We start from the raw sequence: 12,171 nt of genomic DNA, 5'->3' as shown, positions 1-12,171 counted from the left end.
ATAGGGAACTAACACAGAGACCCAGAGCTAGACAATGTGTAGACAGTGAGAGATTTTGGAAGACTCACTTTTTTTTTTTTTTTTTTTTTTTGGTTTTTTTCAAGACAGGGTTTCTCTGTGTAGCCCTGGCTGTCCTGGAACTCACTCTGTAGACCAGGCCGGCCTCGAACTCAGAAATCCACCTGTCTCTACCAAGTGCTGGAATTAAAGGCATGTGCCACTATTGCCCTGCTGGAATACTCACTCTTTTGGGATGCCTTCATCAAATTTTCCCCATCACGATTCAGGGAACAATAAAGAAGAGGAAGCTTGTAGTGGGTTTAGTCTAATGTTGCCTGTATTATGTTAATTTGGGTCCCCAAAATTGCATGAGAATACACCTGTCCATACACAAGACACTGAATGAATCACTTTGCTGACCCCATCTAAAAATTAACGCTCCATGGGGGGGAGGGTATAGGAAACTTTCAGGATAGCATTTGAAATGTAAATAAAGAAAATATCTAATAAAAAAATTTTTTTAAATTAAAAAAAAAAAAAAACACTCCACAGGGCTCCCTTTTTACCACTCAAAGAAGAAGAATAAATTGATGTAAAATTTACGATCTAGCCTCTCCAAATCAGGCTTCCTGTTCTTTTACAAAATACAGCCTTTTGAGGTCACCATTCAAAAACCATTTCAGTAAATAAGAATTAACAAAACTTTAAGTGTTAATTGTTCAGAGTATCTAATAGTTAAACAGGATTCATCTGTTTGAAGGATCTATTTTTGCATTACTTGCAATTTAAACTATGATTGCATGTATTAAAATACCTTCATATGGGCAGTGTCATATGTATATTCACTTCGTAAACAACCAACTTATCTATGTTTCATATGTATGCTACACCTCAATAAAAATGTATTTTATAACAGATTACATAAAGAAGTATATAATGATAATCATGGAAAATATTTATTTACAGGTTATATCACAAGCCAAAAATGAGTTTTCCTAATAATATGTAGAATTTGCAAGATAAAAATGGAAAGAGCCCACAACACTAAAAAAATAAATGTGTGAAGAGTATGAACTTGTTTGCACTGAGATGGCTCAGCGGGTAAAGGTACTTCTGCCATGGGCTAGACTCAGCCAGTCCTTCAACCTGCAGGAGAATCAGGGTTCTGGTACTCAGGTGGGCAAGGACTTGGCGAAAAAATGACAAACAGACACGAACACCAGAGAGAGTATTGGATCTGAATGTAATATCTCAAAGTGAGCATCAGACTTATATTACAGAAGAAAACAAGGAAGTTAGGTGATATATTAAGGTCATCCAAAGTGCATTGAGGTCACCTGATGCAAAATGACTATTTACACAAAACAGAGAAATGCATTACATAAAAGCCAGCAGGAACCAGGCAGTGTTTACAACTGGGAAAAAAATCAGTGTTTACAACTGAGATAAAAATCAGCCCTACCTAAGGTCAGCTTATTCTTAGAAGCCAGGGGCAAGGGCTTCATACCCTTGCCATAGTTCCAATTCTAGTCTATTGTATAATCCACCTTCCTCCTAGGCCATTGTAAACTCCTGCATATGGGAGTGACTTAGTTGTTATTTTATGTAACTGTAGAGAACCTCCATTTATTAGAGGAACCCAACAACTTTCTTCTAGTATATAATATAGTCTGTCAAACATAACTGTAATGAGAATTCTAAGTTTACTTTGTTGAACTAGCCCTGAGATTTCTACTCTAGACCTTTAAACTGCAATACCTGATTTCTTTCACTATCTCTCTATTAACAGTGGAGGCAATTTGTCTCAAAGCCCAAGGTCAGCTCAATGATTTCCTAGGATACTGGAACACTGGTGGAGGCCAATCTAACTTAGCTATTTGTCAAATCATTCCTTGGAGGCACTTTTAATAAAGCAATACTGAAGGAAAGCATGCAAATCTCTCAGGGACAAATCTGAAACACATCTGTGTTACGGGATGCCAAAGAACTTCCAGGAGACTAGTTTCCGTGAAACTTTTTGCCTCAGGACTGCCGCCAAACTTTTGGGCGTGTTGCACAGATTGCACTGAAGTGGGTGTGGCATACTTCCTGCCAAGCTTGATGACCTGAGTCAAATTCCTGCGCCCACATGTGGGGAGGAAGAGAACTGACTCCCACAAGCCGTCCTCTGATCCCCACGTCCACATTTACACTTTACAGAGGGAGAGTGAGCCATGAATATGTAAGATAATGGTCAATCTTCTTTTAAAAAGGGAAATACAGATAAGATCTGATTGAAATGCCTTTTTTGTCTACCAGATTGCCAAAACGATGGCAAGATCAACATCAACAGACAGATGTCCATGTTATAGGGTGAGATAAAATGGTGCTACACTCACCAAAGACAATTTTATGATAACTACCACTTGTGCAAATGGACTTTTTTTGGCCCAGTGATTGCGCTTCTAAAAGTTGAAGTATTCAGAAACTGACACACAAATCAGGATATTTATGGTAGCAATTCTTGCAAGTGCTCATGATGGAAAAACCACCTAAATCTAATAGTGATGAGCTCTTAGATAATAGCACAGTCCCAAATTAAATCAACCCTAGAAAGAATGGGGATGTTCTTAGGAACTGATAAGAAATTATCTACAATATATTGTTGTCTGAAAATAATAACAAGGTACAATGGCAGAGTATATAGTTAACTACCATCTACAAAAGACAGAGATGAAATATATTAATATTTGCTGGGTATATACAAAGTATCCTTAGAAAGATATACCAAAAATTTGTTGTTGACATCTCCAGAAAGGGCCACTGGTTGATGTGGGTGCCAGGGTTCAAGGTAGGGCTTTTCTTTAAACTGGTTCTGTACATTTTGAATATTATACTAAGTGAATTTATCTATAAAGTGATAGGTTTTTTTAAATATGTCCCCACATTTCTATCTTTCCAAATGAGTCTGAGATACCTTCCAGAACAGAATAAATCTGAACCACAGGGGATGCACAGGATGAGGTCAAGGGGTTGATTTCTTCTGCCTTAAGGGAACTACAGGGTGGAGACACGGAACAATATTAGTATCTTCAAAGAATCCTCAGAACTAGTTACAGAATATGGTCACTCAGATTCTAACTCAGTCTCATGTTCACTGGGGTTGGGCTCATCTTTCTGAAGACTGTTTTTTTTTTCTCAAATACTTCTATTCATAGCACACAAAAGACAGTTTTTATATTAAGACAAATTAGCTTGCTGGTTTTGTGTCATGTCTTATTTAGGGTGCTCAGCGTCATGTGGATAAGCCTCTGAAAAATATCCAAACTAGGTTTAGCAGTAAATTATCAAATGGCATGGCTGGACTGCCATCTGATGAACTGTCCAACACAAAAATTAAACACATTAAAGCGCTGAGTTAAAAGTCAGACCACGTGAGCAACAGCCTTCAGTGGTTCCCAGTGCTAAGAGACTTACTCAGGCGAAACACTCATCTTTCCAGTAGGATAGAGTGGTCATTTTGCGACCATTTGGATCCACATGCATGAACAAAGCAGACACTTTTCAGATGCTCTTCTTAATACGGAGGACGAGGCACTTAACTGAGGGTTCGCTCTGCATCAGGAACTCAGACTGTGTGAATTTTACCACTGTAAGAGTTGGTTTAATTATTTCTATTTTCTAAAGAAGAAGAAGAAGAAAAGACCCATACAGAATCCTATAGATCATCCACAGCAACGATTCAAACAATTTCAAGTCAACGCCCATGATCCAGTGTTGCCAACATAGTGTTTTTTCCCAGTTCAGGACAGACTCTATGGGTGTGTACATCCCATGTGAGAGTCATGTCTACTCATCCTCCTCTAACCAGGAAGATGCCCATGGCCCTCCTCGATTCAAAGGCATTCATTAATTAGTATTTTTGAGACAGGGTCTGCCTCTGTCATTCAGACTGGCTTCAAACTCCCTATATAGTCCAGGCTAGACTGAGATTCACGGGACTCCTGTGTCAGCTTCTTAAAGACTGGCCTTATAGATGTAAACCACCATGAACATTATGAAAAATAGTATCCCTGTTTAAAATGTCTAAGTGTGCATTTTGTGTCTGTTTTTCTTGAGGACGTTCAAGTTTGTATTCTTAGCTGTATTACAGTGCATAGGAAGAAAATGTGCTTGTATTTTCCATATAGTATATTACCTGGAAGCACAAAATATGCATTAGTTGCTTGTGGATGACATGGCCCAGGTAGTAAACATTTCTCCACCCTGTAATTTCTGGTATTTCCCCTTTTGGTTACAACCAACAGTACATAGGAGTATATGTTATGAATGCACATATATCATACTTCTTACAAATTTACCCTGGGACTTAGCATGCACTCACTATTTTTGTGGAATTCAGTTACATAAGTATTTGTCTGTTTTGTTATAAAAATACTTACAGGAATACTTCTGGGAAGAAGTGTGAGAACCACTTGTGCTTAGATCCCTGGAGCCTACTAAGACACGGCCACAGCAGCCGGTATCTGCAATCCTAGTTCTGGAAGAGTAGAGATAGGTCATTGGCCAGGTTCCTAACCAAACTAATAGGCTCTGGGTTTGGTCAGAGATTTTGTCCCCCAGAATAGGTTGGAGAACAATTGAAGAAGACCCCCCTCTGACTCTATGTGTATGTACACATATGTATGTGTACCCACATGTACACACCAACATCAACATATACAGACATTACACACTTGGGAAGACAGAAATGACAAAGTTGTTTAAAAATCTAAGGATGTAAGTTTTTAAAATCTTGATCTAAAATTACCACATTTGATAACTATTATCTTAAAGTTAATTTTTTTCTTCCTTGGTTTATAGTTGTGAGAATTTTAGCATATGTATAAATTGTGTTTCCCCCCTCCCTTACAATTGGTATACAAAACAGTATCATCCTTCAAACTCCCTTATATGCTTTTTATAGTAATTGTTCTCTATAAACAATTGAATTTCTTTACACATTTCTTTATTTGAAATATATGTTCTATTCATTACTCCTTCATAGATGCTTTGCTGGTTTCCTATCATACTATCATCAGTCACATAAAGTTGCAATGGCTTTATAGAACATAGGTTTATTGGCTAAATTCCTTTGGATGAGAATCTCCCTGTGAGATAGCTAGATCCTCTGTTCAGGGTCTTACCCGACTAGAATGAAAGTGTCGGTGGGGAGTGATGCTGACTGATATTCAGAGCCGTACCCCCAGCTCATTTCAGGACCTGAGGACCAAGGACCTCAGGGCTGAAAGAACATTCTTCTTCAGGAGCATTTCTTAGCATGGCTGTCTGCCTGTCTGAAATAAAGGAGACAGTGTCTGCAGACATCTGTCTGTGGACTCCCCAGGTCCTGCCTAGTCTTTCTAGGGTATGTCCCCTCTAACTCATCCACAGCCCACAGAATTAATTAGCCCACCTTAGCTGCATCTGCAGTCTCCCTTGCTCTATAATAAGACAGTCATCGTCATGATGCCTGATCTATACCCACAGATTCAGACCACATGCTGGGGAGGGAATCACACTGGAAGGGAGCCCTAGATCAAGATGTCCAAACCTTGAGAGCTATCTTGGAATTCTGCCACAGATATCTACAGAAAAGTTCTCTAAAATGTCGTGTGTGTGTGTGTGTGTGTGTGTGTGTGTGTGTGTGTGAAGTTAAACTTGAGTGGTCCCAGAAGTTGTAACTTGAACCAGGTGTGACAGCCACATAGCCATGCTTAGCATAGTGAGAAAACAGCTATTCACAGGCAAAATTCCTTCTGTGACTGGGGGGGGGGGGGGGGGGACAGGGCACTTGTTAGATCTCCTGAACTCTTTGAAGAGAAGTTAGTATTCTAAGTTTGTAATGTAATCTACCATTTCACAAAAAAAAGAAAGAAAAGAAAAGGAAAGAACTAAAAATTTTTAAAGTTTTACAATGTACATTTTAAAAAAGTTAAGCCAAAGAATGGATAGTTTGGGGACCACACCCATACATCAGTCTCTCACTTTACAGAACTGTCCTAGTGTGAACCCCAAGCTGTGTAATAGAAATAAATTTCCTAAGTTAGGAGAGCTGCCTATGAGTCACCGAAGTTCATGTCAGGACTTCAAGTAGCACCCAGTTCCCATGGTGCCTAGCCCCTCCTTCACCTAAGTATCCATCAGTTTGTCCCACTATTGTGTGTCCAAATAATCGACTTGAAATTGAGAGTGTTTTAAAGAGGTTAATAATTTCTCAAGACATTTACTTTTAAAACTTAAAAGAAGAAGAAGAAGAAGAAGAAGAAGAAGAAGAAGAAGAAGAAGAAGAAGAAGAAGAAGAAGAAGAAGAAGAAGAAGAAAAAGAAGATGACGAAGAAGAATGTCTTCTTTATTTTGAAATCAATAGCCCAATAGCCACGGGGCAGGTTTTTATAACGGGTTTTTCTAACAGGTACAAGTTTTAATAATAATTTACATATTGCTTTTGAAAAAAATCTGCCAAGAGAGTACCCAGAAAAACATGCAAAAAAGCAAAGGATCTGCTTAATTAACTCATATCACATTAGACATTTATGTCAAGTGGGTACTTGGTGGAGTTTGACATCAAGACAAATATAATAATAATAAAAACATCTCTCAGGACCTTTCTGTGATATAAGACATTACTACCTGAAGAGTGCTTTGCATGTAGAAGCTGCTTTGTAAATCTCAAGTACTATTTATAATTAATAACCTTGAATGCCTTTGACATTAATCAAATATGATCTAATTAGACGTGAATCAAAGTTGTCCATGGTCAAAAAGTAGTATACATGCAGAATATCATACTTGATAAGTCTAACAAACGTGTGTGTGTGTGTGTGTATGATAGATACAAATACTTGTGAAAGAAATAAACATAAATCACAATAGTTCTAAAGCCTATGGGAAAAGTTGTGCAGAGTAAAGGTAAAAACTTGCCTTTGAATACTGCTTTGAATTAAGTTCTTTCTTTTTCTTTTCTTTTCTTTTCTTTTCTTTCTTTCTTTCTTTTTTTTGTTAAGCTACGAAATATTTTTATTGTAAAAACAGTCAACAGAGGTCAACAATGCAAATGTCATCTTGGGACATTTCCCCTTCGTTCCTGAACTTCCAAGCTTCCATCAGCATGTCTCTGGTTTTTATGGTCCTTTCAAACATGCTTACTGACTACATGTATATGTTGCTTTGAATCAAATACAAATCCATCTGAGAGGAAAACCAACAAAAACAGAAAGCAGGAACAAAGCCCCCGAGCCAGGCTCTATTGTACATTTGTTTGTTTGTTTGTTTGTTTTTTCACACTTCCAAAACTGAACAGAATTGGTACTTTAACCACATAGTGAATTATCAATGACTCTTCCATTCACAAGTTATTGAACCAAACCCCAGAAACTGGTCATTTTGGTTCCTTTTGAAACCCTAAAAGAAGTCAGCACAATGGTAATGCTAACACCTAGGAAAGTAAGGTCTGAGGAGCATGAGTTCGAAGCCAGCTTGGGCTAAATAGAAACTTGGAAGCCAGCATGACCTACGGGACAAAACTTAAAAGGCCTAAAGAAACTAACACCCACAAGTCTTCATAGGCCTAGAACATCCATAGATGTTTCCAAGGACACACTCAGACAGCTTCTCTTTCACTGGGGTCAAGAAGAGCAGCTTTCAGAATGCTTGCTATTTATCCTGGCATTAAAACTGCCTCTGAGCCGGGCGTGGTGGTGCACGCCTTTAATCCCAGCACTCGGGAGGCAGAGGCAGGTGGATCTCTGAGTTCGAGGCCTGGTCTACAGAGTGAGTTCCAGGACAGCCAGGGCTACACAGAGAAACCCTGTCTCGAGAAACAAAAAACAAAACAAAACAAAACAAAAAAACAAAAAACAAAAAAAAAACCTGCCTCTGTTAGAATACTCATATGTCAATAATAAAATAATAAGCCAATTAATAATGGGCGAAGGAACTGAACATATATCCTTGCAAAGAAAATATTCAGTAAATGAAAAGATACTCAGAATCAAAATCGTCAGGTAAAGAAAAGAGCGAGGAGCACTGCACCCACGGTGATGGCTAGAACCACACGCTGGCCTGCACAGCCGACGAGCTCAGCTCAACCCCAGGACTAACAAGCTCAAGGGAAAGAACTGACTCCTGCAAGTTGCCTTCTGACCTCCACTTGTTTGTGTGCTGTTGTATGTGTATTCACAAAGAATAAATACATATAAAAAGTTTTTTAAGTTGTTAAAGAAAAAAAAAGTTGTTGAGCTGGCAGTGTAGCCCAGAGGTAAAGCACTTGCCTGGTGTGTGAGGCCCTGGCTTCAAGCCAGAGTACACACACATCTAAGGAACTGTAGGTATGAACATCAAGAAGTTAGATGTGTTGGGAATTACATAGTCCATTGTTTTCTTCAAAGGGTAGAAATATTCACAAGCACTAGAATAGATTTTTTTTCTAAATAAAAATAGGATTGGTTAAAATGCAGACATTATAGCCCTTTTATACTACTGATAGAACATTATAACATTATATTATTTAGTAGTTTCTCAAAGTCTAGAAACAGAATAGCCATATGACCTGGCAATATGACCCATATGCATAGATATAACCATATAACCATAGATATAACCCAGAGACAAAAGGCAGGTCTTGCAAGTGCCCGCTGCAGCATTATCCATAAAGGCTAAAAACTAGTAGAAGCCAAGTGCACAACACATGTACAACACACAAATATTCCTCATCTGTAAAGGGGAATGACCTTCTAACATATGCAACAGTATTAATAAACCTTGTAAGCATAAGGTACGTGAAATAATTCATGCATAAAAGCATCCCTATTATATGATCATTTACAAAGAGGTTTACCTGGCTAGGCAACCCCACAGTCAGAAAGCACAGTGGAGGATCCTATGGATTGAAAGTAGTTTTTAGTCTAAGAGAGAAGCTCTTTAAAGAGATCTAACTTGGGAGGGAAACACGCCTCAGGTTGAAGAGGTCTGAAGAATAGTAAAGCAAGCACAAAGGGCAGAGGCAAACTGAATCTGGGGAAATATCCTTGGAGCTAATTATAGTCAGAAAATGGAACCATTTCCCTAAAGAGGTAATTATCATAAACTCAGTCATGACATTCAGAGGGAAATTAGAGTTTTCAGAGACATGGTGCTCATTTTTTGGTTCGCGAAGTTCTGAATTCATTCCCCTCTCCCCACTGGAGTCTTTACCTCCTGCAAGGTTCTCCACTTCCTCTGAGATCAGGGCTCTGAGAGCTTGTGCCTAGCTGTGTGCCTAGCTGCTGGTCTGTATTGTACCAGAGGCATTCACTAGAATGCCTGACTCAAAACTGCACCAGGCTGGCAATACTTACACAATATGATTTTTCTCATGAGACTAATATAAGAAAGGCTGAAATTCCTGTTTAAATTTCATTGCCTTTTTTTTTTTCTTTCTTTTTTCTCTACCTAAAATCTCACCTGTCCCAGACTGGCCTCACCATGGAACTGAGAATGACCTTGAACATCTGAGCTCCCTGTTCTCAACACCTACATGAGGGAATTACAGGCATGTGCCACCATCCCTAGTTTGTATGTGCAGTGGATCAAACCTAGGAAACAACACTCAACTGCATCCCCATCCCCTGGCAATTTCCAAAGAACATTATAGATCAGCAAAAAAATCAGAGTTTCTTATACTAGACTGTTAACATTTTGCAAAAGCTTGGTACATTGTAAGATGACTGTGTCACATAGCAAATTTTCAAAAAGCCCGTCATTTTTCTCTTTCTCCCTAAATTCCAGTAAGACAGCACTAAAAGCATAAACAAAACAAACTACACCAGTGATGGATATATTTTGAGAACTATCTAAAGAACTAAAAAGGAAGATAGCCTACTGGCTGTCTAAAGAAGTGAGTATAAAGCCGGTCGTGGTAGCGCACGCCTTTAATCCCAGCACTCGGGAGGCAGAGGCAGGCTGATTTCTGAGTTCGAGGCCAGCCTGGTCTATAAAATGAGCTCCACGACAGCCAGGGCTACACAGAGAAACCCTGTCTCGAAAAACAAAAACAAACAAACAAAAAAGAAGTGAGTATAAGGTCATTCCTTCCTCCATCTGCACCCAGGGAGCTGAAGGGGTTTGCAGCCCCATACTCCTATGGGAAGGAACAACAATATGAACTAACCAGTACTCCCCCCTCCCCAGAGCTCCCAGGGACTAAACCACCAACCAAAGAGCACACATGGTGGGATTCATGGCTCTAGCTGCATATGTAGCAGAGGATGGCCTAGTCGGTCATCAATGGGAGGAGAGGCCCTTGGTCCTGTGAAGGCTCTATGCCCCAGTGTAGGGGAATGTCAGGGCCAAAAAGAGGGAGTGGGTGGGTTGGTAAGCAGGGGAGTAGGGAGGGGATAGAAGTTTTTTTTTTTTTTGGAGGGAAAACCAGGAAAGGAGATAACATTTGAAATGTAAATAAAGAAAATATCTAATTTTTTTTTAAAAAGGAAAAACATACATGAACACATATGTGCAGATGCACAAATCACCATCCCGTTTTGTGCAAGATTTACTGTTGATGTTTATAATTAACAGAGGAGTGATGTTACCATTTTAGAGGTTGCTTGATTACTAAAACTGTTTGTATGCGTTACTATCTACACCTGTATTTATAATTTTAGAATATATGAAAAATATTGAGTGTGCCTAGTGCTTTATATATTAATGAGTATCTATTATAAATAAAGTTTTCATTTTTCCAAAAAAAAAAAAAAGAAAAAAGAAGAAGAAGAAGAAGAAGAAGAAGAAGAAGAAGAAGAAGAAGAAGAAGAAGAAGAAGAAGAAGAAGAAGAAGAAGAAGTGAATGTAGGACGCCATAATGCTGCGGTGTGAATAGAGTTTGCTGATACTTCTGGAAGAATCTTGCGGGAGGCAGTGGATTGTAAAGGTAGGTGTGTAAAGAGATCCAGAAGAGGATGGTGGATCCTGTGTCCCTGAAAAGCTTCTCTGGGTAGCCTTCTCATCTGGAATTTTATCCCCTTGCAAACAAAGGATCATCCTTTAAGGTTCAGTGATCTGCCCATGAGCACTGGATTAGTTAGGGTAGGTGTCTACAGCCATTAGCACATTGACATTTACAGGCCACCACTGCAGAAGACTCCACAGGCTTGCAGATATCCTGTTCATCCATCTGATGATGCCGGAAAACCAACCGGAACAAAAACAAGACACCTGCCTGGAACACTGGGTACACAAGGCAAAGTCACACACATAAAGGAGCCTCTGCATAGGGACGATGGGAAATGATGGAAATCCTATGAAAAAAATGACAGCAGACAGAACGGGCGCAAGACAGGAAACAAGAGCAAAGATTCCGGAATGGGTGGCTTCTATTATTCTATTCTACTCAGAGTAGATTTGTGTAAGAAAGCAAGTGTTAGAGTCAGAGAAGGGCGCCCTAAGGCAGAGGCAGGCACTTAGCACCATAGAGAAAAAGCTGCCTGCCCTTCTTTGTCAGCCAGGAACAAGGATATAGCAGCACTCCCACCCAGCCACTGTAGATTCCTAGGCCGCTGAGATGATAACTGCGGGGCACAGAAGGCCTGAGGGCCACCTACCACCAACTCATGGATAAAGTGGAGCTGTTGCTACCAAACAAATGGACTCCGCTATACAACCCTACCCGGCAGGTCCCCGAAAAGTTTTTTTCTGGGCTCCATTAATGAAATGGGGATTGGTATGTGCAGGATTAGCTGTCATGGCCAGACCTGCAGAGAAACTCAGCACAGCTCAGTCTACTGGCTACAGGCTATATTTGGTCAAAGTACTCACTTGTAATTATGCCAAAAAATTGGAGTTTATTCGCTGTTAATTTCTTTGTGGGGTCGGAGCCTCTCAACTGTTTTGGATTTGGAGATATAATCAAGAACTCAAATCTAAAGGAATCCAGTAAGAGAGTTCCTGAACAATCTAGATGTGGACAGAAACATTGGAACCTAGTGTAACTGATTATTGATAAGGTGATGCTAACTATTCTACTAACATTTGAAAAGAACAAAAATAAAATCTAACTGTAATTAATAGCTAACCCTTGACTTCACTAAAAAAAAATAAATAAGGCAAACTTTTAATAAGAAAGAAGGAAAGAAAGAAAGAAGAAAGGAAGGAAGAGAGGAAGGAAGGGAGAGAGAA

At 39.3% G+C, this 12,171-nt stretch overlaps 1 pseudogene; it reads left to right on the top strand.

Annotated features, from left to right (window-relative positions):
• LOC110335479 overlaps window positions 1-11,932 on the top strand; it is a 39,297-nt pseudogene extending 27,365 nt beyond the window's left edge.
• Window positions 11,933-12,171: the final 239 nt, after the last annotated feature.

This window comes from Mus pahari, chromosome 18, assembly GCF_900095145.1.
Source record: "Mus pahari chromosome 18, PAHARI_EIJ_v1.1, whole genome shotgun sequence".
Classification (NCBI taxonomy): Eukaryota; Metazoa; Chordata; class Mammalia; order Rodentia; family Muridae; genus Mus; species Mus pahari.
This window is presented reverse-complemented; position numbering and strand designations above follow the sequence as displayed.